The following is a 25,972-nucleotide window of genomic DNA, read 5'->3' as shown; positions in this document are numbered from 1 at the left end:
CGGGCACAGGAGATATCACCGGCAATGCATGGCACCAAGGCCAACACTGCTAAGGTAGCTATTGCTGTGGACAGCCTGGTACACGAGGTCGGCAGCATGAGTGGAAATGTCCAAGGCATAGTGCAGACAGTGATGGCCATGGCTGAGGGTCGCGGCAGAATTTCCGACTCGCTGGGGGATGTGACACACTATCAGACTGGCCTTGATGAGGCTCTGCAGGACATGTCCCTCTCTCGGATGGGAATGGGTGAGGCGCTGCGGAGCATGGCCCAATCACTGGGGAGCATCGCCGAGGGCCTTGACACCTTAGTGCAGACATTGGGGAGCTGCCAGGGCTGACAGAGCCAGAAAACGCTGGGGCAGCCTGGACTGGAACCAGCTGCCCCTCCATCCCGAGGTGAACCCTAGAGCACTATGGGCACCGAGTGGGAGGGAAGGGCGCTGGGTGCCAACCTGGACCCATCCCCGGAGTGGGAATGGTGGCCACCAGCTGCCCCGAATTCCACCCCTGTGATGAGGCCGCGTCTCGAGCACTCGGGACAGGGCGGCACACCTGTGCATGTGCCAGCGACAAGGGCGAGGGCCCTCCAGCCCAGACTTCTCAGAGGACGCTCGCCAGAGGCATCGGAGGCACGTGACGTGGTAAGCAGCTGGCTACCTCCATCTCAGATTTGCAAACTGGGGACACACGTAGATGTAATGGTAGAACTAGGAAGGGTCTACCATTGAGGATCACTGAGGGCACTGGGAGACGGTGGGGAGGGGTAAGTAGGGGGTGAGGTGAAGGGGTGGTGGGGAGAGTGGGGCTGCACCTTCAGGAGAGCGGAGAATTGTTGGACACCTGTGACACATTAAAAACCCTTGACCTCAGTCGCTTTCCTCTGCAGTGCCAGCCGACCACTGAACCCTTGGCCCATTTCTACAGGCACCTCCCTCTCCCTGGACACATCACGTGCAGGTGATGGGTGTGAGCGAGCACTCAGCTGACAGGCAGGGGTTAGGCTACGGCATAGATTGAGAAGCACTGGCTCTCAGTTCTCTGTGGATTATCATCACCTGCCTGTCCTCGACAGTGACCCGCTGACGATGCCGACTCAGTCCCAGCAGCTTCGAGTGATGTGACGCAGACACTGGGAGGGTGGGAAATGGGGGTGCGAGGTGGGTAAGGTAGTGATGATGGACCACATCACGGCCTGTGTGAAGCTAGCATGTAGGAAGGTCTACCTGTCCCTCCGGGCCTGCCGGACCCTCACCGCTGCCGCCTGGCCTGCAACCTCCGGTTGGTCCTCGGGTTCCTCCCTGAGATTGTCCTCCAGCCCCTGCTGGTCCGGCGCCACCTGATCATCCTTGTCCTCCTCCTCCTCCGAGACGGGTATATGTTCCTCAACACCAGCCTCCAGCACGTTGTCTGGTGCAGTTCTCATTTTCGGCCTCTCCAGCTATTCACCGGCTTCATTTTGCTCGAGCGAGAGCGCAACGAGCCTGGAGAATCGCGCCCTTAGGTTTGGTCATGGACAGGGGGTTTTTATGTTTTGGTGCTTGCCCGGTACGAATGATGCACAGTAGAATGTCTAGTTCTTGATTAGTTAAAGTATTTTATGATAAAATAAATCCGTGGTAAAGATAACTATAAGAAATATATTACAAACTACTAATACTGATAAATTATTCTAGAACTACTGCAAGTATGACTATTCGCTAACACGACTAACTCCCAACTCCTCGAGGTACAGAGTCACATGGTACATTTGCCCTGCCACCTGCTGGTCGGATGTTGTTTGCATAATTATATACATGGTTGCTTATGCATATCATCACAGAGGTGTCTGGTTCTGATAGACTAGGTGAGGCGTTTTCCTACTTTGGTTTTTATGTCTTTGTATTTTCCCATGCCCTTTCACTTTAAAAAAGGCATTCTTCTGCTGACTTCCACAGGACTTCCAAATCCAGCATGCCATTCCTTTCAGTTGATGAAGCCATTTCTCACACAAGCTTTTAGATACATCAAAAGCCGCTTGTGCACAGTAAATGAGTGCTTTGCTGCAGCCCTGTCTTCACACTGCCATTACTCTGCTCATATGCAGTGTGTATGCAGCTCACTGCAATACAGTGTCAGTGCGCTGGTTTTGAAATGTGATAAATGGACTGCGTAAAACAAAATAATGGAAGGAAAGTTGTGCAGTGATGAATGACCTTTTTATACTGTTAATACCATTATGATAGCTACCACACTGCTTTAGCGTAACTGTTGTTGCATCAAGTTACAAATTTAAATCATTTGCAATTGCTCTGCAATATTTGGGACAGTGCTGTTTGGTTAAGTTCTGCCAATTTCATTTTTATACTCTTCAGACATGTAAACATTCTCCGAAATCACTCAAAAGACGCTCATAATTATAATACATCTGCAAATGCCTACAAAAGCCATTTCGACCTAAAATGATCAATTACATGTCGCCCTGACCCTTGTCTAATGTTTATCCTTGCAAGCTTAGTCTTGTGTGTGCGCGCGTTAACTCAGTATTGAAGTAAAACAATCCTAACTTAAGTTTCAAATTCTGTCACCTTGAGTGAAGTTTTGGTCCTGAAAAGGGGTATAAATGAAAGAACTAAAACCTTTACCCAACCTCATTTCAAAGGAATGCCTTGGAGTATTCACAGACATATGCCTTTTGATTAAGTGGGTATTTGTAATTGTGAATGGGTTTTTAAAGTATAAAACAACAAGGAAGATAATAGTATAAAGCAGTTAGACAGTTACATGGGCAGGGTGGGTATAGAGGGATTTGGGCCAAATGCGGGCAAGAGGGACTAGCTTAGTGATAGAAATTGGGCGGCATGGACAAGCTGGGGCGAAGGGCCTGTTTCCATGCTGGAAACAATTATGACTCTATGACTCTATGATAATTTACTCAAATCAGCTAAAATAATTTGTGTAGCAACATGAACTTAAGTTAAGACTTTAATGTTAAAAAAAATCTCAAGGCACTTTACAGAAGTGGAATTAGACAATAGTGGACTCCAAACTAAAGAAGGAGGTATCTTTTACAAGGGGTGACCAAAAATTTAGTTAAAGAGGTAGATTTTAAGGGCAGCACGGTAACGCAGTGGTTAGCACTGCAGCCTCACGGCGCCGAGGACCCAGGTTCGCTCCCGGCTCTGCGTCACTGTCCGTGTGGAGTTTGCACATTCTCCCCGTATCTGCATGGGTTTCACCCCGACAACCGAAAGATGTGCAGGGTAGGTGGATTAGCCACGCTAAATTGCCCCTTAATTGGATAAAATAAATTAGGTATTCTAAATTTAGAAAAAAGGAGGTAGATTTTAAGAAGGTAATAGAGGAACCGTACCAGCTGCAGAGATGGCAAGCTTTAAGGAGAGAATTCAGAGCATGAGGCCTAGATGGCTGAAGGCATAATGGAAGAAGGCAATGTGAAATAGACAGGAGCCCAGAGCTGGGAGAACGCAGAGTTTTGGAGGGTTGCCAGGTCAGAGAAGGATACAGTGGTAGGAAGGGTTGACTCATTTTTTTTAAGGAACTGAACAAAAGAATGATCATTATTAAATTGGAGCCTTGTGGAAATGGGGGTGAATGGGCATAAGCATGGTGAATGTATAGAACTTGGTGGGACACTCCCACTCTCCCTTGCGGGGAGAGCCCAGATGATCAAAATGAACGTGCTGCCCAGGTACCTCTTCCTATTCAGATCCATCCCGATCTACATACCCAAGGCCTTTTTCAAAGCATTAGACAAACTAATCATGGCGTTCGTATGGCGGGGGGGGGAAAGAAGGTCTTACAAAAAACAAAATCAAGACAGGGCTAGCCCTCCCAAACCTACAATTCTACCACTGGGCGGCGACGGCCGAGCGAATAAGGGGATGGATCAAGGAGCCAGAAGCCGAGTGGGTGCGCGGGAAGAGGCCTCCTGTAAGGGGACCTCCCTCTGGGCCCTCGCCGTGGCAGCACTCCCATCCCCACCCAAAAAACACTCCAGCAGCCCGGTGGTGATAGCCACCCTCCAGTCCTCGAACCAGCTACGGCAGCAATTTGGCCTGACCAAAATGTCGGACAAAGCTCCCATCTGCAACAACCATAGGTTCACACCAGCACTGACTGACGCCACCTTCAAAAGGTGGGGGCAGGATGGAGAGACTCTGACAGTCAGGGACCTATACACGGACGGCAGGGTCGCGACACTGGACGAACTGACAGAGAAATGCCAGCTGGCGAGGGGGAACGAGCTGAGGTACCTGCAGCTCAGAAACTTCCTACGAAAGGAGACAAGGACTTACCCACAACCGCCATGACAGACATTACTGGAAGAGTTACTGGCCGCATGCATATTAGAGAAAGGAAATTGTAGCGACATGTACGACCGACTGGTAGAAGGGGCCGACACCGTACTGGACGCCACAAGAAGGAAATGGGAGGAGGACCTGGGGATCGAAATAGGGTGGGGACTCTGGAGCGAAGCACTGCATAGGGTCAACTCCACCTCCACCTGCGCAAGGCTCAGCCTGCGCAACTAAAAGTGGTACATAGAGCCCACTTAACAAGAACCCGTATGAGTAGGTTCTTCCCGGAGGTGGAGGACAGATGTGAGCGGTGCCAAGGAGGCCCGGCCAACCAAGCCCACATGTTCTGGTCTTGCCCCAGATTTGCGGGGTACTGGACAGCCTTCTTCGAGGCAATGTCCAAAGTGGTGGGGGTGAGGGTGGAGCCATGCCCGAAAGTGGCGGTCTTCGGGGTATCAGACCAGCCAGATCTATTCCGGAGGAAGAGGGCAGACGCCCTTGCCTTTGCCTCCCTGATCGCCCGCAGTAGAATCCTGTTCGGCTGGCGGTCAGCAGCACCACCCAAAGCTGCAGACTGGCTGTCGACCTCTCGGAATCTCTCCAAATGGAGAAAATCAAATTCGCCACCCGAGGGTCAGACGACGGCTTCCACAGAATGTGGGAGCCGTTCACCCCATTGTTCCAGGACCTGTTTGTGGCCAACAAACAAGCAGAAGAGTAGCCAGGTAGCCAGGAACCAGGGGAAAGCAGCCAAAGCATGATAGGGGGAGATAGACCGGGAAAGGGGGGGGGTGGAGGATGCACGATCAATGACCACTAAAGCGAGGTTGTAGTCCAACTGAAGGCTTTAATAAGCTAGATGTTTCCCCCAGCAGCTCAGGTACAGAATGAAGGCTGCTGGGGCGGCACGGGTTCTTATACCCCGCCTTGCAGGGTGGAGCTACCATACATCCCAACCGATAGAAAGCATACAGTTTCCACTAATGGTGCTCCAGCCTATCAGGTACCGTAATACCTATAATACCACAGTGGAAACTCAGTCTAAGAGGAAGGAAAGGCGAAGCACAGGGGTGGGGGGGGGGGGTGGGGGGGAGGGGGGGAAGACAGGGAACAATAGAGGAGAGCCAGGGAGGTAAGGGGGGGGGAAGGGGAGGGGGTTGGGGGGGGAGGCAGGGAAACATTAACCAACTTGACATCCACAGGAATAGAGAAAAAGGATAATACAGGTGGAGGACGGGGGGGCCGGCTGAAGCGGCAGAGTGTAAGAGAAGACAACGGTGGCAAAATCCGGCCAGGTGAAGCGAGGGGCAACACCGGCACTAGACCCACTCGAGGATTGCCCTCCGGAAGTGCTTCGCCGGCACAAACGGATGCCTACTTATATCATATCCTGTGTACATAACGGCATTTATTTTTTTAAAAGAACTTGGTGGGAGAGAGGATTCAGAATTTGGCGAAGCTGATGTTTATGGAGGGTGGAGGCAGACCAAAAAAGCACTGAAATAGCCAAGTTTGGAGAAGATAAAGGCATGGATGAGGATTTTGGCAGTGAGTTGAGGTGACCAGGAGCATGCCTGAGGCATTTCAAAATGAATGCGTAGCTCAGTAAAACCAGTAAAAATGTTGTCAAAGATAGCTTCTGGCAAAACACATTTTCCTATATCAGAAGCTGGACAATGTGTTATCGTGTGATTTACGTATTCCTCAAAGAAGGGGCAGCATGGTGGCGCAGTGATAAGCACTGCTGCCTCACGGTGCCGAGGACCCGAGTTTGATTCCAGCCACGGATCACTGTCCACATTCTCCTCGTGTCTGCATGGTCTCACCCACATGACCCAAAAAGATGTGCAGGGTAGGTGGGTTGGCCACGCTAAATTGCCACTTAATTGGAAAAAAATAATTGGGTACTCTAACTTTATATAAAAGAAGTATTTCTCAAAGAGAATTAATGGAATGGACAAAGAGGCGGAAAGAAAAAAGTAATATTTTTAGAGTGACTAAACACATCACTCGGTATTCCTAAAGAACTTCCCATAAAATAATTGACCTTGAGCTACCATTGCTGTTGCTATGCAGGTGAATGTGAGCAACTGATTCTTAAAATGGAAGCATTTTGACTAAGACAAAGATAGTGCTCTACTTTTTCTGTCTGTGAGTCTAACCTAAAACTGCCTGTATGCCGTGCAGAAATAATTCTGACCTTGAGTCTGACTGATGTGTCTGAATATAAATTGATCTTCCTTTTCTTCAGCGACAGTGTCACTGTTAGGAGCTATATGAGGACGTGCACTCTGAATTTTCAATCGTGGCGGAGGATGTTTCTAAATGATCTTCAGCTGCCCTCCATGCTAATCTGCATGGATAGCTGTCTTTTAGCAGGAAACACTTGTTGCCTTCTACACTGACGGACATCTTTTGTAAGCTGCCGTGTTTATTTTGTTCATAGTTTTGTTCCTAATCCGTTCACCTGTCATGCCAGAATCACATGATAATTTGTAAATATTGTCCAAAAATATATAATTCAACACATATAAATAATCTCCCAATGCTTACTTCCTTCCATATTGCTGACCAACTGAATTTGGTGCTAAGAGGGAAATATAGTACGTAAAATATTATTAATGATAAATTAGCTATCTTGGTTGCATATTGTTAAAAACCAAGAAGATCCCAGCTTCAAATATCTGTTCTGCTGTTAAGATGCTTTCAGCAAGAAGGCACAGCAGTTGGTTCCATCCCCTCTAGACTAAGGAGAGGAAAACCGCTAACTCAAATTCCTGCTCCTGATCGCTATCTAATGACCATTTCTCCAAAGTTGGGTACTGTGCAAGTGGATAATTAGAATAAGTTGCAATGGCTGCCATGGTCAAATAGGCATGTGGTCCAGACTTACACATGTAAAATATTCAATTGGACAAACAGATGAACAGAAGTGCACAAAAAGACCATCAGGCTTATCAAGTCTGCAAAATCTGATACATCATTCACTGACCCCTTAACCACACAACTTCCTGAGAAAGGGCAAAAAAACACATTCAATTCAGTAAAATCTCTGGGAAATTGACTTTCGAAGTCAATCAAGCAAGGCTCCAGGAAATTGTGGTACCCCTTAATTTCCCATAATCACAGTTAACTAGAAAGTTACCCTTTGTAACTGGAAGTGACCTATTCTCTCAGGAATGTGTAAACTCTCTTTCAAAGGACAGCAGCAACTCTTTCTCCGCTGTTTCATTCCAGTTTGCTTCACAGAGTAATGAGTCTCTGTGAACAAAAAAACATTTCATGGCATCAGGCCTAACATTCTACCCCTGGAATTTGTGTGCAAGATCTCTGGTGAGTCTTTCTTCTCCGACCCATCAAACATACTGGGCGGGATTTAGTGGGTCCGTTAGCCGTGGGCGCAAATCCCATCATGGTCACAAAATCCCCCAAGAGGCCAAAAACGGGATTTGGGCCGGAGAGATTTTGGAACACAATCTTCCCAGGCATTCCCTGATGCCGGGATCAGGTTCACACCAAGGCGCAAACTTGATTTGCATCAACTTGAATGCATTATAATATATTCAGCATGGTTAACATCACGGGCGGGATTCTCTATTTCGCAGACTAAATACTGACGCCGGGACAGAATTGGTGGAATTATACAAAAACAAAATTGCGCCACACCCTGAGCAATTCAACAACTATTGATGGGCTCGCACGGGCACCACGTGGTGCACGGGTGATTCCAGTGAAAAACGGTGTCTGATTTGCCAGGGTCAAGATTGAAACTTGAGAGGCTATCAAGTTTCAGCCATGTATTGGCACTTCATTCCCAACACACATTCATCCCAGCAAACGAGACGGCAGCCGGGAGAGCGGCACCCCGGTTTACAGACACGGAGCTGGAGACTTTGCGAGACGCTGTGAAGGAGAGACAGGCCACCCTGCACCCTGGGGTGGAAAGGATGCTGCCACGCACCATATACACTGGGTCTGGTACAGGTGGCAGATGCCATGAGTGCCATGATCCCCACTGCCAGGACCTGCCAGCAGTGCAGGAAGAAGCTGCACAACCTCCTCGGAGCAGCCAGGGTGAGTAGTCGGCACTGTGTCCCTGGCACAAACCTATGCACACCCATAACCCCCCCACCTGGAGTTGAGCGGACCCACCTGCCAGCAGTGTGCTGGCACTCCACCCTGCACCATATGCCAACACCCGTACCAGCCACCATGGCCAGATGTCCTGGCCACAAAGGCCACCAGCTACCCACCCCTGTGTTGCATGCGTCCAACTGCCTAACACTGTGCTTTCTATCTCTGCCCCGCACCTGGAGAAGGCGTTGCACAACCGCCGGGAGAGAGAAAAGACCGGGGGTGGGGGGGGTCCACTGGATCTGTGGCACTTTCCTGCAGCGGAGCATTGGACACTGGACCAGGGCGGTGAGCCCGGAGAGAGGGCAGTTGCGAGGCAGAGGTCAGCATCGACGGGCAAGTGAGACTCCCCGTGCGGCCAGCGGGCACCGCCATCTTCCTGCTCCAGGGCCATGTGCGGCCTCCGGGCACCGCCATCTTGTCCCACGGGCGCCACGTTGGAGGGATGGGCGCTGCCATTTTGTGCACCCTCAGCCATGTGTGACCAATGGGCGCCGCCATCTTGGATGGACTCCCAGGACCCCAGCTCGGCTGACCACACACCGCCTGAAGAGAACATTCAACTGCTGCCATGAGTAGCCTCGGTGACCCTTGACCAGTCTCGGCCCCGAACACTATCGACTGCTACGACGACGGTGCTTATCAACGGGCATGAAACATCCTGCCTAATCGACTCTGGGAGCACGGGGAGCTTCATACATCCCGACACGGTAAGACGCTATTCTCTCCCCGTCCACGCCGTTAATCAAAAAATCTCTCTGGCCTCTGGATCTCATTCAGTAGGGATCAAGGGGTTTTGTATAGCGAACCTCACAGTCCAGGGAAAGGAGTTTAAAAACTACCGACTCTACATCCTTCCCCACCTCTGCGCGGCCACACTCCTAGGATTGGATTTTCAGTGTAACCTCCAAAGTCTAACGTTCAAATTTGGCGTCCCTATACCCCCCTCACTATCTGCAGCCTCGCGACCCTCAAGGTCGATCCGCCCATCACTGTTTGCGAACCTCACCCCGGATTGCAAACCCGTCGCCACCAGGAGTTGGCGGCACAGTTCCCAGGACCGGATTTGTATCAGGTCAGAGGTCCAACGGTTACTGAAGGAAGGTGTCATTGAGGCCAGCAACAGCCCCTGGAGAGCTCAAGTAGTGGTGGCAAAGACCGGGGAGAAGCATAGGATGGTCATTGACTACAGTCAGACCATCGACAGGTTTACGCAACTCGACGCGTACCCTCTCCCCCGCATATCCGACCTGGTAAACAGGATCGCACATTACAAGGTCTTCTCCACGGTGGATATTAAGTCTGCCTACCACCAGCTCCCCATCCGCACTAGTGACCGCAAATACACTGCCTTCGAAGCAGATGGGCGGTTCTACCACTTCTTAAGGGTTCCCTTCGGTGTCACTAACGGGGTCTCGGTCTTCCAGCGAGAGATGGACAGAATGGTTGACCGGTACGGTTTACGGACCACATTCCCGTACCTCGATAACGTCACCATCTGCGGCCCCGACCAGCAGGACCATGACACCAACCTCGGAAAATTCCTCCAAACCGCAAAAATCCTTAACTTAACATATAACAACGATAAATCTCCAATCTCGTTTCTGAGGTTATTGATTGTGCATCACCTATTTAAAATGAAGGATCAGGGGCGTCATTCTCCGACCCCCCGCCGGGTTGGAGAATCGCCGGGGGCTGCCGTGAATCCCGCCCCCGCCGGTTGCCGAATTCTCCGGTACCAGATATTCGGCGGGGGCGGGAATCGGGCCGTGCCGGTTGGCGGGCCCCCCCGCTCAATTCTCCGGCCTGGATGGGCCGAAGTCCCGCCGATAATTTGCCTGTCCCGCCGGTGTGGATTAAACCACCTTTAGAACGGCAGGACAAGGCGGCGTGGGCGGGCTCCGGGGTCCTGGGGGGGGGCGCGGGCCTATCTGGCCCCAGGGGGTGCCCCCACGGTGGCCTGGCCCGCGATCGGGGCCCACCGATCCGCGGGCGGGCCTGTGCCGTGGGGGCACTCTTTCCCTTCCGCCTCCGCCATGGCCTCCACCATGGCGGAGGCGGAAGAGACTCCCTCCACTGCGCATGCGTGGGAAACTGTCAGCGGCCGCTGACGCTCCCGTGCAGGCGCCGCCCGGGGATGTCATTTCCGCGCCAGCTGGCAGGGCAACAAAGGCCGTTTCCGCCAGCTGGCGGAGCGGAAATTCCTCCAGCATCGGCCTAGCCCCTCAATGTTGGGGCTCGGCCCCCAAAGATGCGGAGCATTCCGCACCTTTGAGGTGGCGCGATGCCCGTCTGATTGGCGCCGTTTTGGGCGCCAGTCAGCGGACATCACGCCGTTTCTGGAGAATTTCGCCCCAGATTTTTTAAAATATATTTCAAACCAGATGACCTGTCAATGAAAGGAGCGGAGCAGGTGGGTGTTTCTTTTTCTAAGTTTAAGGAGCAGGCCATTTTTATTTACGCATTTCGCATTTAAATTAGTGTTTGCAACACCATAGGTTGGTTCCCAGGCGCTGCTATCATCAGTTCTGAATGCATCATCGTGCCTTTCCAAATAGGAAAAGATCTTTAAGGTATCTCAGCACTTACACAAGGCTGGTTAATGTTATGGTCAGCATCTAACAATGATATTTGAAGTTGTTTATTCATTTAGTACTTCCCTGTGAGAATTTTCCCAATTCCTCTACGGGCTTCCCCAAAGTTTCTGAACTACTTTACCTGTCCTGGTTGTTTTTCCAAAGGTTTCCAAAAGCGTCCCGACCTGATGAAAATAATATGGGACATGAGATATAAATTTCCCCTCAGCCAGTCAATGGCAACTTTGGTGTTACAGTCTGTGCATGTGGGTCACAGTCCAAACCTATCCCAGCTCCCAAACACTTCCTGCCTTTGGGAAGTTTCTGTGGAGATTCTTCATGAGGCACAAATTCAAATCTCTGGTCCCACATTCTCAATTTCCTGCCCTCATCCCTGACTTTTTAAAAATTCAGCCCATGACCGCCCACCTTTCCCTTGACGGTCTAGGATGAATGACAACAACATATCAACATATCGTGCAACATTAACAGCTTCAAGTACTTTATCCTTTTCTAAAATAATTTCTGCAGTTGTTTCCAGTGGAGCAATTTTAGCCCACACCTACCAAGTAACACTAGGATTGGAATAATACCTTTAAAAACGAATACTGGTGAAAAGCATGATAATTATCACATTGACATACCTCTCCATATCTAACCTATACTGTTAAATCCCTCGAAGAACCAAAACGGTCTTACTTTTTGATCTTGTAGCCACCTAAATTGGCCAACTCCCGATTTAAAATGGCGAACGGCAAAGGCTGATGGGAAAGTCAGCCAACAAGACAGAAACCGGCAGGTGCAGGTTTGCTGTGTATTAAAACTCTGCAAAAGGCCAGACAACATCGATACCAGTGACCATCACCATAACAATGTAGCAGCCACCTGCATACTGATGAGCAATCCCCGGGAACAATAAGTAACATTTTGGACACACAAAGCAAAGCCAGACTCCTCGGCACCAGCAGGAGCCAACACAAAGGAGGTGAACGAGCACCTCAAGACCGCCCATCGATCAGGGAACCGCTCCAGTATTGGAGAAATCGAACCAAGCGATTGGGACAAAGTCCAATCACTTGGGACCAGGTACAGGGTCCGCCCCAAAAGGCGGGAAGCCCCTGGGGATGATAAGAGTTAAGCCCCAAGTTCAAATCGGTCTCTCTTCACCTCTGCGTCCTGCCCGGGTCACCCAGCAACACGAACCAACATTGACCGTGACCGGTGCAGTGACCCCCGAACAAAGTAAGTCTTAATTCAACGCTCGCTACGAGATAGGCGCTCCTAGCTACCAATCCATACCAACTTCAAATCCCGCAGACTCAGAACCCGAACGAAAGGCCATTTGTTTCCCTGACCTGGTGGGCCAGTCCGAAGCAAAGTATAGGCCTGTTAGAACTAGAATTAGTTTAGACGTAGAATTTGTGCATGAGTAGCGATTACTGTGTATAATAAATGTGCTTTGATTTCAATCTTACTAATCTGTGTATTGAGTTATTGATCATTACTCAGACTTGAACCTCATGGCGGTATCATAAAGATACCTGGTGACTCGAGAGCAATTGAACCAAGGAGAAAGTTAGCAACAATCTCCCATAAAAAAACCTTTTCATCACAACCGTTGTTGTCTATTCTCATTTGTTTTAGAATTTCTAACACAAGCTTTATTAATCCTCGGCTGTTTTTATTCTTTTCCATACTTTTGTGCCTTTTGAAGTTCTATACATGGTGGAATATGTTTTTAAGTTTGTTGCTCTATGATCCACTACGAAAACCTATTAATTCACTTTGAACACTTCTTTGTGCAAGGTTTCCTCGTCCATCTGTACAGATCTAAAAATACTCCATTTTTGTTTGATGTCACTGTTATTTTTATCCTGTTGCCTATCTTAATGTACCTTTAAAATCTTTCCTCAGAAGTCAAAAGTTAGTCTCATGAAATTGAGTAGTCACATTGAACTATCAGCATATTAAAGTTGTCTCGTTGTCTGAAATCTAACACAAGGCTTGTTATTGTTCAGATGCTCAGCTACAAAGATCGGATATCATCTCCAAATTACCACAAAGTAATATTTTGTCCTATCCAGTACTTCTACTTGCATGCTGAATAAGGAAACAATCATTAATGGTGTCAACAAATAACTCAGTTTTGTCTCTCTCTCTGTAGTTTGATGACTCATATCAGAACACTTTACTGAATAACCAAAACCCTCAATAATAAAATAATATCAGTCTATTACTTGATCACAAAGTTCTATATATTGGACTACCTTTGCCCCAGGGACTCCATTGACAGTACAGTAACTTAAATAGCCCGCACGGGCCCTGCAGGGTGGGAATGACTATCTTCCCTATGGTCCTTGCGGAGTACGAGTTCCCTCACTCGGGATTTCTATTAACCTCTGTATAAAAGGCTGGCCAATAAGGTACCGACCAGTGAGAAACCATTGGGGATTTACCGGGCTGTGTATAATTTGTGTTGAAAATAAAATTTAGTTTCTTTACTTTACTCGGTGTTGGCTCCCTGTGTCTTTATTAAACTGGCGATGAGGAGTAAACTGTCTTGCTGTCAATGCTGCGACCTCCTCAGCAAAGCCACCTCCCTGATTTTCTGGACACAGGTTTGGATTTACTTGATTCGCCATGCCTCTGTTTGGACAGTTAGATGCATTTGACACCGATGTTGAAGACTGGAACCAATATGCTGAACAAATTAGTTACACTTTCCGGGCCAACAGCATCACGGAGAACAAGTGCCAGACGGTCATACTGTTGGCGGCCTGCGGAGCACACTTAAGCCCCCACTTCCACCATATCCCCATAACCCAATAATCCCTCCTAACCTTTTTGGACACTAAGGGCAATTTAGCATGGCCTTAGTGTCCAAAAAGTTTAGGAGGGGTTATTGGGTTATGGGGATATGGTGGAAGTGAGGACTTAAGTGGGACGGTGCAGACTCGATGGGCTGAATGGCCTCCTTCTGCACTGTATGTTCTGTGGTCTATGGTCTATGGGACGACTGAACATTGTGGGGTCCACCCTTACTTTGGTAGTTTATGGCACCAGTCACTTTGCCTTCCCTTCATTTTTGTGGAAGGGAGTGGCCCTGGCCTGTTGGGTCGTGATTGACTACACCAGCTGCAGTTGGATTGGAACACATTCTCCAAATAGGATCTGGCAGTCTGTGTGCAGTACTGAGCAAGTTCCCTGAGGTTTTCCTGCCGGGCTTGCAATTAAAGGGGCTATGGTAGACCCAAGGATCCAGGTAGACCTGGAGGCCCAACCCCAATATTTTTGTGCCCACCGAATTCCCTATGCTTTAGTGGAGAAAGCCGAGACTGAACTTCGTCATTTGGGGAGTTTGGGGCACCATTAGCCCTGTTTGCTTCGCCGATTGGTGGTCCTCGTAATGAAGCAGGATAGGACAGCCCGGCTCAGCAGAATTGACAGGGAACATGGCTTTGAGGTTAGACTGTTATCCTTTACCACACATCGAGGATCAGTATGTAACATTGGCCGGGTGGTTGTACATTTACGAAATTGGACATGAACAATGGTTATCTCCTGCCGGAGCTCGACAAATCATCACAAAAGTACGTCACAATCAATGCACACAAGGGACTCTACAAGGGACCCGCGTATGGGGTCCGCCTGTGCCGCGCAAAGTGCGTGTTTCAGGTGAAGGAAGTAGTGTATTTCGGGTACCAGGTGGACTGGGAAGGCTTGCACCCGGTCATCAATAAAGTGAGAGCCATCAAAATAGCCCCTGCCCCGCGGGACACCACCGAGCTTTGCTCTTTTCTTGGACCAGTAACTTACTGTGGCCGATTTATTCCAAATCTGGCAACCGTCCTGGCCCCCCCTTCATTTGCTCCAGCCATAGGAATGGAGCAAGGCCCAGGTTAAGGTGTTTAAGAAGGTGAACCGGGGTTGTCCTCCTCGGGGGTGTTGACGCATTTTGATCCTTCAAAACCATTGTACGTCACATGCGATGCATCACCGTACGGGATTGGGGCAGTCCTGTCTCATCGGATGAGTGATGGCCGTGAAGGAGCGATCGCCTTTAACTCCCAAATGCTGGCTGTGGCTGAGAGAAAATATGCCCAGATAGAGAAGGAAGGCTTGGTGTTCGTATTTGGTATAAAGCAGTTTTACCAGTACGTTAATGGCTGCCATTTCTTTATCATCACGGATCACAAGCCGTTGCTGGGCCTTTTCTGTGAAGTCAAGGCAAACTCGGCAATTGCATCTGTGAGGATTGCTATGGCTGCTTACAAAAACTCTTTCGAGCATCACCCGGGGACCCAGATTGTGCATGTCTTCCTCTGCAGACCGAATCCGCAAACCCCCTCTGCGGCAGGCGAAGTAGTCGCAGTCCTTAATTTTATGGATTCCTTGCCCGTCACTACATCTTGTATTCGTGACTGGATGCAGACCAACCCTGACCGTGCCAAGGTGTGGCATCTGGTGCTATACAGTGGGCCACATCCATAGCTGCCAGGGGAGTTTAGAGCTTTCTCCTCTAAGTTTTCAGAGCTGACTGTGGAAGATGGTATCCTCCTGTGGGGCACGAGGGTTGTTGTTCCAACAAAGGGCCAGGTTGTTGTGTAAAAGGACCTTCGCCACGTCACACGCGTCCAAAGATATTTGTGAGGAGCTATGTCTGGTGACTGGATTGGATTGGATTGGATTTGTTTATTGTCACGTGTACCGAGGTACAGTGAAAAGTATTTTTCTGCGAGCAGCTCAACAGATCATTAAGTACATGAGAAGAAAAGGGAATAAAAGAAAATACATAATAGGGCAACACAACATATACAATGTAACTACATAAGCACTGGCATCGGATGAAGCATACAAGGTGTAGTGTTAATGAGGTCAGTCCATAAGAGGGTCATTTAGGAGTCTGGTGACAGTGGGGAAGAAGCTGTTTTTGAGTCTGTTAGTGCGTGTTTTCAGACTTCTGTATCTGGAGGTTGGATACGGATATTGAGGTGTTGGTCCTACAGTGCTCAATCTGTCAAGAGCATCAGATGCTCCCTGCAGTAGCACCCTTCCACCCTTGGGAATGGCTGGGACGGCCCTCAGCTCACATGCACGCTGATTCCGCCGCTCCATTCCTGGAGTCAATGTTCCTTGTCCCAGTGGGCGCCCACTGAAATGTGGTTGGAGGTTCACCGGATGACGTTAATCACATCGCGGGGGGGGGGGACCGTCGAGCAATTGCCCATTTCCTTTTCCACCCACGGAATCCCCAAGGTGCTCATGACAGATAATGGGGCTTCTTTCACGAGTGAAGTGTTTGCAACTTTTAGGAAAAGCAATAGGATGCGCCATATCAGCACTGCCCCATACCATCATGCATCAAATGGTTTGTCAGAGAGGGCCGTGCAGACGGTTAAACGGGGGCTAAAAAAACAGGCTCAATGGACACCAGGCTGGCACTATTTCTGTTCTCATATAGGATCACGCCACACTGGGGTGGCCCACACTGAGATGTTAATGGATCGCAGGCTTCGTTCACGACTGAGTTTGAGTATCCTGGACATCGAAGGTGTGCCGTAACCAGGGTTTGCAAGGGTGTGGCCCAGTTCGAGACGCTTTGCACCTGGCAACGCGGTGTACATTCATAACTTCAATGACGGTGCTCGCTGGCTCTCTGGGACTGTCGTCAGCCAAAACGGATCAGTCTCTTACCAAGGTCGGGCCCGAGGGCAACTGATGTGATGGCATTTAGATCACATTCATTCACAGATTTTGCTCCCTCGTGAGGTTCCTCAAAGGAAATTGTCCTACATCCTCCGGCCCCATTGCGCTGTGATGCATTCAGTCTCCCACGATGCCGACATGCCCAACGTTGTGTCTTCCGAGTCTGAAATAGAGACGCAGACCTCTGAGGTCTCGGACGCCGACCATCCACCTCCGCTGATCATCCGCCATGGTATTCTTGCTGCAGACGAGGTTCATCAAAGATGTACGGTGACCGATCTGGCACATCAGCTCAATGACAATTTGCAACATCCTGAATAAATTTGATGTCCTCCGCCTGCTCCACCTTCTCCGCCTCACCGATCGTCGAGGAGGTCTTCGGACTTCGGGGGCAGGAATGTAATAGCCCACATGGGGCGCACGGGGTGGGAATGATGATCTTCCCCATGGTCCTTGCGGAATAAAAGCTCACCTGCTAGGAGCAGGGGATCTCTAGTAGCCTTTGTATAAAGGTCAGCCAAAATGGCACCGGCCAGTGAGGAACCCAGTGGGGATCTACACGGTCAGTGCATATATCATGTTGTAAATAAAACATTGTTCCTTTATTTTACTCGGTGTGGACTCCCCGTGTCCTTATTAAAGTAAACTTTAAAAAATGGACTGAAGCAAAATAACAAAAGCACTTTGCAAAGTGAAATTGAATTGGAAAACGTTAAATGCAGCACAGATATGAAGATAACAAATAAAAACAGAAAATGCTGGATAAACTCAGCAGGTCTGGCAGCATCTGTTGAGAGAAAAGGAGAGTTAATGTTTCGAGTCTAAATGACCTTCTTTTTAAAATAAATTTAGAGTACCCAATTAATTTTTTCAATGAAGGGGCAATTTAGCGTGGCCAATTGACCTACCCTGCACATCTTTGGGTCGTGGGGGCGAAACTAATGCAGACACGGGAGAATGTGCAAACTCCACATTGAACACGGGTCCTCGGCGCCATGAGGCAGCAGTGCTACCCACTGCGCCACCGTGCTGCCCTTCTAAATGACCTTCCTACAGAAGATTACAATGTGGTGATGAGCTAATTAACTACTTTGCATCAGTTACAAGGATCAACTGTCAACAAATCCAGGCAGCACGGTGGCGCAGTGGGTTAGCCCTGTTGTCTCACGGCGCTGAGGTCCCAGGTTCAATCCCGGCTCTGGGTCACACTCCGTGTGGAGTTTGCACATTCTCCCCGTGTTTGCGTGGGTTTCACCCCACAACCCAAAGATGTGCAGGCTAGGTGGATTGGCCACGCTAAATTGCCCCTTAATTGGAAAAAATGAATTAGGCACTCTAAATTTATGAAATAAAATTTGTTTAAATCCATAATTTCCTTTTTTAGAAACTCATGTAATCTGTGAACTAAATTTCAGATCCATCGCTATTTTTCAGCCAGGTCAGAGAAACGTTTTCTATATTCAATATGGTAGGAATTTAGCAAAACCTCTGTGGATGCTGGAAATCAGAAATAAAAACATAAAATGTTGAGAAAAGCTTAATTTGTTATGCTGTAGGTGTAACATAAGCGGCTTCCTTGTGGTGCACTTGACAAAGGAAGGTTCAGACGTGGAAATAACTTCAACACGTTTATTAAACTATTTACACTTCTATTACTCGGGTTCAACACTACTGCTAATCCTACGATAGCTACCCAGACTGACTAACCAGTTGCTGCAATCCAGGTGGTGGGTGTAATATTGAATCAACCTTGTGTCTCTACTCACTGACTGTCTCCACTGGAATGAGGCAGATCATGTGTGTGGTGTCCTTTATATATGGGTTGGTGTAATGCCCCACTGTGGTCGTGTCACCTCCGTGTGTATCGTCAATGTCCATTGGTCATCTCCTATCTAACTGATCTATTGGTTGAGTGTGTGTGTGTGTGTGATGTTTCTGGTGCTCCCTCGAATGTCTAGCTGGCCTACATGCATTTACATTGATGCACATCTCCACATTCCCCCTTTTTTATACGTTTATATTTTCTGTACACTTTAAGAAAATTGAACAAAGAACAGGTAGATAAGGTACGGTGTATACAAGTCATGGGAACAATGATTAAACAATAAGTCCAAATCATTTGTGTGAGTCCATAAACCATCAATCATCATGGTCAACTGTCTCTCTTGGTTATGAACGCCATCAACGTCCCTGTGCCACAGTAACGAAGAAGTGGTCAGATCACTTCGCTGTCTGATTTGGAGTCCCTTTCTTTTTTCGATGTTTGTGATGGTGCTGTCGGATGGCATCTTGTAGCTGATAAGGTGTTGACGTTGAAGAGGTACCATCAACAGTATCATTCAAGGTCATGGATGTGCCATATGTTGAAGTTGGATAAGACTGTACATACTGGTTCTGGCCACGTGCTGTGTAGGAAGGGTGATCCTGCTGAGAAGCGTTGAAGTTTGTCGAATTGGAAACAGAATTGCTGCTCGCATAAATACTTGGTGATGGTGTGAAACTAGAACCTTGCATCTGATCGGAATATGCCGTCTGGCCAGGCTGGGGTGCAGCAAATCCTGGGCTGTAACTAAGGCATCCAGTCTGTAGTGCAGATTGCGCTTGTGGTAGTTCTCCTTTGGTCTTGATTCCATTAGTGGGCAATCCGTAGTGCTGGCCTGTTTGAGAATATGCTGCATAGACTGCTGGCTGCTGCATGCCTGAATACTGGGTTTGTCCAGCATGAGCTGTCATTGGCTGCACTGCCGGTGTGGAAAGAATGTGTGGATATAGCTGTGGTGAATATTGGTGTATTCCTCTTGGACTGTAGCCGCTGCTTGTTATTACTGACCCAGTGTGATTGTTATGTGATCCATCTCCTATCGTTGTGGCATCTGCTGTCACCCTGAGCGTGCCATCACTGAGGTTGCGGCACTCCCTGTCTGGAGTAAAGTCTGACTTAAGTGAATCAGAGTCGGCGTTTGGTTGCTCCCCATCTGGAGTCTGGTCTGTTTTAACTGAGTCAGTGTTGGTTTGTTGATGCTACCCGTCCAGAGTCTTAGCAGGTTCACTGGAGTCTGCTGAGATTTCTTGAAGCTGCACGTCTGGAGTCGGAACATGCAGGAATGCATTGACTTGTGGAGAGGTTCGAGCGAATGAGGGTGGATGTATCATGGTGTCACCGGAGTCACCAGTGGTCTCACAGTGATCGTCGAGTGCCTCTGTACACACTAGCTGAGGTCTGTCACTTTGCACATCTTGCATGGGAAGTGGGATGCTGTTGTCACTCGTCTCACATACCGTGGGTAGATCCTCAGTAGCTGCTTGTTGGTCGCTTGGGTTGGGTAAATTGTCAGAGTCTTCATCTGGTGGCACAACCAATGTGGGTGGATGGTCATTGTCTTGCTGTTGTCCTTCATTTGGGCTTGGACTGTCATCGTCGCTTTGTTCTTCACTGTAGCATGATGGACCGTCATGGTCGTCCTGCTGTGCACTGGAACTTGGTAGACTGTCATAGTCTTCTTGCTGTTTACTTGAGCATGGCACAATCGCATCGTCTGCCACTAGTTGGTCAGAGGAGGTTGCTAGACCCTCATGGTCTTGTTCCTGCAAGGACTGCGCGTCGGAGTCTTGCGTTGCTTCTATCATAGAATCTGTCCACGAGCTCGCTGAGGAGGCTTGTGACACTGGAGTCACTTCTTGATCGTGCAAGGACTGCGCTCCGGAGTCTTGCGTTTCTGCAATTGTGGAGTCTGTCCACGAGCTTGCTGTGGAGGCTTGTGACACTGGAGTCACTTCTTGTTCATGCAAGGACTGCGGTGTGGAGTCTTGCGTGTCTTCTTTCGTAGAGTCGTGAACCCTGAGCGGTGCGTGGACCACGCTGTGTGTGGCAGCAGGCCGCTCTCTGTGGGCTTGTACCACTCTCTGTCTCTTGGTGTCAGGCCGCAGCATCATCCTGCACTCACGAGTCGGGATGTCAGATCTGCTGGGCTGAAGATCCTCAAATCCGAAGAACGAATCCGCGTCTGCGTCGGTTTCAGTACGGGGGTCGCCAATGTGCAACATGTCTAGTTGCGGTTCGGATTTGGTACTGGGGTAGCCTCCCAAGGTGAAAGGTTCATCTGAGTTGTTGTCTTCTAGGACCATCTCATCACTGTTTGCGTCGGAGCGATTGGGCTCGCGAGGTCCAGAGAAAATGTAAAGGTCGGTATCGAAGTATTCAAGGTCGGAATCATCGGTTTGGGCGTAGGTAACTGCTTGTTGTAGGGTTCTTCGGAGGTTAATTTCATTTCCTGGTTCAATTTGAGGCATTGTGCTGTCATTCCAGGTGAAGGAAAGTTGTTTTACGGCTTTCACAGATTTTTTCTTTGATTTGGGGCGTTTCCCCTTTAAATGGGCGTGGCCGGGGCCTCTGACATCATGACGCATGTGACGTAGCGCGTAGGAAGCGATTGCACATGCGCAGATCGCTGTTCCTTTACTGATGGCCGTTTTCGTGATTGCACATGCGCAAACGGACCTTCCCTTTCTGCGCCCTTCTCGCACAACTGCGCAAGTGCAGTCCCTGTAGAAAGATGGCCACCGACCAAAATCCTTCTCTGCTCCGGGATCTCGGCCTCAAGGTGAGTACTGGCGCTTCTCTTACCTTTTCTTGCTGGTTGGAGTGTGTTTTCCTCACAGTATTTGCCGAATTTGTCCAGGACTGCCTAGAAGTCGCTCCTGTTTTGCCCCTTGGAGAACTTAAATTTTTTTAAGATTTCTTCTGTACTGGCACCGGCGATGGTGAGCAGAAGCTCTGTCTTTTCAGGATCGGCCGCTTCTTCTAGTTTGGCTGCCACCAGGAATATTTCAAACTTTTGCCGGAATGCCCGCCAGTTTTCGCGGAGGTCGCCGTGGCACTGGAGCTGCTGTGGAACCCGGATCTCGAACATCTTGCCTAGGTATCGTTGCTGGTTCTCACTGTACGCTGAGGATATGGCTGTGTGGATTGAAACAGTTCAGTCCTGGTACCATGATTTGTTATGTTGTAGGTGTAACATAAGCGGCTTCCTTGTGGTGCACTTGACAAAGGAAGGTTCGGACATGGAGATAACTTCAACACGTTTATCAAACTATTTACACTTCTATTACTCGGGTTCGACACTACTGCTAATCCTACTATAGCTACCCAGACTGACTAACCAGTTGCTGCAATTCAGGTGGTGGGTGTAATATTGAATCAACCCTCTGTCTCTACTCACTGACTGTCTCCACTGGAATGAGGCAGATCATGTGTGTGGTGTCCTTAATATATGGGTTGGTGTAATGCACCCCTGTGGTCGTGTCACCTCCGTGTGTATCGTGAATGTCCATTGGTCATCTCCTATCCAACTAATCTATTGGCTGAGTGTGTGGGTGATGTTTCTGGTGCTCCTTCTGGTGTCTAGCTAGCCTACATGCATTTACATTGATGCACATCACCACAAAGCTTAGTAGGTCAAGCAGCACCTATGGTCAGAGATTCAGTCCATGTCTCAAGTCAATGACACATCATCGTATTTTTCTCTCTCCATGGCCAGTTTAAATACCTCCCAATGACTCTTTTTTGCAGTCCCATTTAGTCTTTTTGTCCTGTGGATTCAAATGAATCCCATCTTTCCAGAATAATTTATCCACCAGAGAAAATAGCCTCTTGTTATCGACAGATGTAAGGCTGACTTTTTCAACTCAATGTTAATCATTATATATTCAAATCAATGATCAATGGCTTCTTTCTCACAAGCTCCAAGAAACAACAACAAACCTGAGGCCACAGCCATAGCTACTTTATGTGTTAATATACTGATCATTCTGTGCAATTGTCCTTTCAGTGACTAGGTTTTCCAGCCCGTATACCATGCAAAGCAATGTAGCAGTTCCTTTACATTCTTCCTTCATCAAACGATCCATCCTATTACCTATATATTTAAGCTTAGACTCTGGAAAACAGATATGGGGGGCGGGATTCTCTAATCCCGCGACAGAGTGTCCACGCCGTCGTAAACGCCATCTCATTTTACGACGGCGTAAACGGGCTGCTCCCAGGACTAATTCTGGCCCCTACTGTGTGCCGCCGGATCCGTGCATGCGCAGTTGCGCTGGTGCCAACAAGGACATGCGCAGTGGCCTCCTTTAACGTGCTGGCCCCGACGCAACATGACGCAGGACTACAGGGGCCGCCACATAGGAAAGGAGGCCCCCAGCCTCAGAGGCCGGCCCGCTGATCGGTGGGCCCCGATCGCGGGCCAGGCCACATCGGAGGCCCCCTCCCCCCGCCAGCTCAGAGCAGGTTGGAACGCGCTGGCGGGACTCGGCTCTTTTCTTACGGCCTCTCGGCTCATTTGGCCGAAGAATCGGTGGGCCGGCCGCAGAGAGCGGCCTGCGACAAACGCCGCGCCAACCACGCCGGCGCCAATGGCACCGATTCTCCACTCGTGCTGGCGTTGGGGCAGCATGGCCTGTTCGTGGGAATTCTCCGGCCTGGCCCAGGGCTGGGAGAATCCCGCCCTGTTTTACTGTACAACTTCCTCCCACACATCACATTACTGATATGGGTCACAGTGGAATTCACAACCAACAAGGTAAGAAAGATGTTCAGCATCTGATGTTGGAGGCAGTCCAGAGGAGGTTCACCAGATTGATTCCAGGGAAGAAAGCGTTGACTTATGAGGAGATATTAAACAGTTTGGGCTTATACACGGTGGAGTTTGGAAGGATGAGAGGGGATCTGATCGAGGTGTATAAAATACTAAATAGGATTGATAAAGTAAACAAAGACAAATGTTTCCCCTTGTGGGGCAATCTAAAATGAGAAGTCATGGATATAGGCTGAGAGGCAGTAGATTTAGGACTGAGATGAGGAGGAACTACTTCTCGCAGAGGGTGGTGAATTTGTGGAACTCACTGCCCCACAGTGCGGTGGAATCTGAGTCATTAAATGGTTTCAAGAAGGAGATAATTTTATTTCTGATAAGAAAAAACAGGTCAAATGGATGTGGGGAGGTGGATTTGAGACCAGGAAGAGATCAGCCATGATCTTATTAAATGGCCGAGCAGGTTTGAGGGACTGAATTGCCTATTTCTGCTCCTAATTCCTATGTTCCTATGGTATTCAAAATAAAAATATAGCTATTGATAATTATATTGCCAGATGAAGTAGCTGCAAAATTGGAGATCATTGAATTTACTGTGCAGAAGGAAGCCATTCAGCCCATCGAGTCTGAACCGGCCCATGGAAAGATCACCCTATCTAAGCTCACATCTCCACCCTATCCCCGTAACCCCATCTAAACTTTTTGGACACTAAGGGCAATTTAGCATGGCCAATCCACCTAACCTGCACATCTTTGGACTGTGGGAGGAAACCAGAGCACCCGGAGGAAACCCACGCAGACACGGGGAGAACGTGCAGACTGCACACAGACAGTGACCCAGCGGGGAATCGAACCTGGGACCCTGGAGCTGTGAAGCAACAGTGCTAACTACTGTGCTACCGTGCCGCCCAGGAGGGTGGGGGTTGGGTAGCTGGGTGTCGTAGGTTAGATGCAGGTGGCAAAGAATTAAGAACAGATCTAGCATGGAAAGCATTAAAATCAAACAAATAGTTCAAGTCTTCCACTCCTTTTGTTATTTTGTTAATAATAACAAAACCTCTTACCTCTCAAAGTTCTGCATAAAGGGTAAAAGGCAAACAAACACACTTTCACAAAAAGACCTCAGCATTAAACTTTGACCAGGCCACATTACTCAATAAGAAAATAAACTTTATCACTCACTTTGTCAAACTCTTACTCAACTTGAAGTCAGCAGCACATATTACTGAAGTGCTACAGTTGCCTGTGAAACCAGGGCTGGATTATCAAAGGGGCATGGGTTCAGGATTCAGTACAGGCGGGATTTGAAAATCGCAGTCTTGGAGGTCATCTTGGGATTTATACGCTCCTGAGGGAGTTTGTATTGCCAAATGGCTGGTGGGAGGGGTGGGGGGTAGAAAAGAATTGGAAACGCGCTCACTAGCAAGTAACAAGCCCCTTAAACTCCCGAAGAAACTTGTTAACGACCTGTTCAGTTCAGAGTAGCCTTTTTACACTTTATTTCTGCAAATTCAGTCTGGTGTAAGTTAGTGCACAGCTGTCGAGTTCACCACGGAGCTAATTAATGTTTATATGTCTTTTACCATTCCCCCCCCCCCCCCCGAGATGTACTTGTGGCGATGCAAGTCTTCGACCTTCATGACCCTTCTAACCCCATCGTTGCTGCTGGCTCTCTGAGGAGACGCCTTGTCTCTTCACCAGAGCGATGGTTGCCGGATGTCTTTGTTGCTTGTGCCAAGCAGGCAGCTCCCAATTCCTCTAATTGGGCATCGAACTTGCCTATTGGACTTGTTGAAATTAAAATAGCGTTATGAGAGTGACACCATTGAGACGCAGGTTGGGATCCAGATTTCATCCATTTGTTGGATTCCAACTCTGCTTTGAAAGTTAGGCTCCACCTCGCAACATTAAACTGAATTTTACGGCCCCGTCATTGGGTGGGTGGTGAAGGAAATGTGGCGAGCCGTTTAGAAGTTTATTGGCCCCAGCGGGTCTGGAAATTCCCGCTGGCAAGAGGAGCTGTTAAATTCCGCTGGCTACGCTTATCTCTCCACTGATGCTCCCTGACTCACTGAACATTTTCAACAATTTCTATTTTTATTTTAGATGTCTAGCACCCACAGTGTTTTGCTTTTGTTTCCAAACATTCAATGTTGAACTTTTATACCAAATATCATCATGTACAGACTGGGCTATTCCAATGACCCCTTGCAATTCTCCCATCATTCCTCCCTCCAGAAACATTGCTGCTCACATTTTGTCACCCACTAGAATCACAGAATCTCGACAGTGCAGAAGGAGGCCATTTGGCCCATCGTGTCTGCACCAACCCTCCGAAAGACCATCTTACCTACGCGCACTCAAAACCCTATCCCCATAACCCCTCCTAACGTTTGGACAATTAGGGACTGATCCACCTAAACTCCACGGGGGCGATTCTCCAAAATGGAGCGCAGTGTTCACGCCGTCATGAACGCCGTTGAGTTTCACGATGGTGCGAAATGGGCACGGGGACAACCGATTCTGTCCCCCACAGGGGCCAGCACAGCGCTGGAACAGTTCATGCCGCTCCAGCCTCCCTCCCCGGCGCCAATTGGGCTGCGCCAACCTGCGCATGCGTGGGAGATTTCTGCGCGCCGGCCCCGACTCAACATGGCGTCGGTGTTC

At 48.9% G+C, this 25,972-nt stretch overlaps 1 long non-coding RNA gene across 2 annotated transcripts in view; it reads right to left on the bottom strand.

The window, feature by feature from the left end:
- The window catches only part of LOC140408459 (uncharacterized), a 204,997-nt gene extending 180,546 nt beyond the window's left edge, over nucleotides 1-24,451 (bottom strand). The window contains exon 1 of one of the 2 annotated variants that reach the window (XR_011940112.1): nucleotides 24,370-24,451. This is a non-coding gene — a long non-coding RNA (uncharacterized lncRNA). The remainder of the gene's footprint in view (nucleotides 1-24,369) is intronic. The other variant, XR_011940111.1, reaches the window with a different exon arrangement.
- Between the last annotated feature and the right edge of the window lie 1,521 nt (nucleotides 24,452-25,972).

The sequence above is a fragment of the Scyliorhinus torazame genome, chromosome 3, assembly GCF_047496885.1.
Source record: "Scyliorhinus torazame isolate Kashiwa2021f chromosome 3, sScyTor2.1, whole genome shotgun sequence".
Taxonomy (NCBI): domain Eukaryota; kingdom Metazoa; phylum Chordata; class Chondrichthyes; order Carcharhiniformes; family Scyliorhinidae; genus Scyliorhinus; species Scyliorhinus torazame.
Note: the sequence above shows the minus strand (reverse complement) of the source record. Positions and strands in the feature narration are given on the sequence as shown.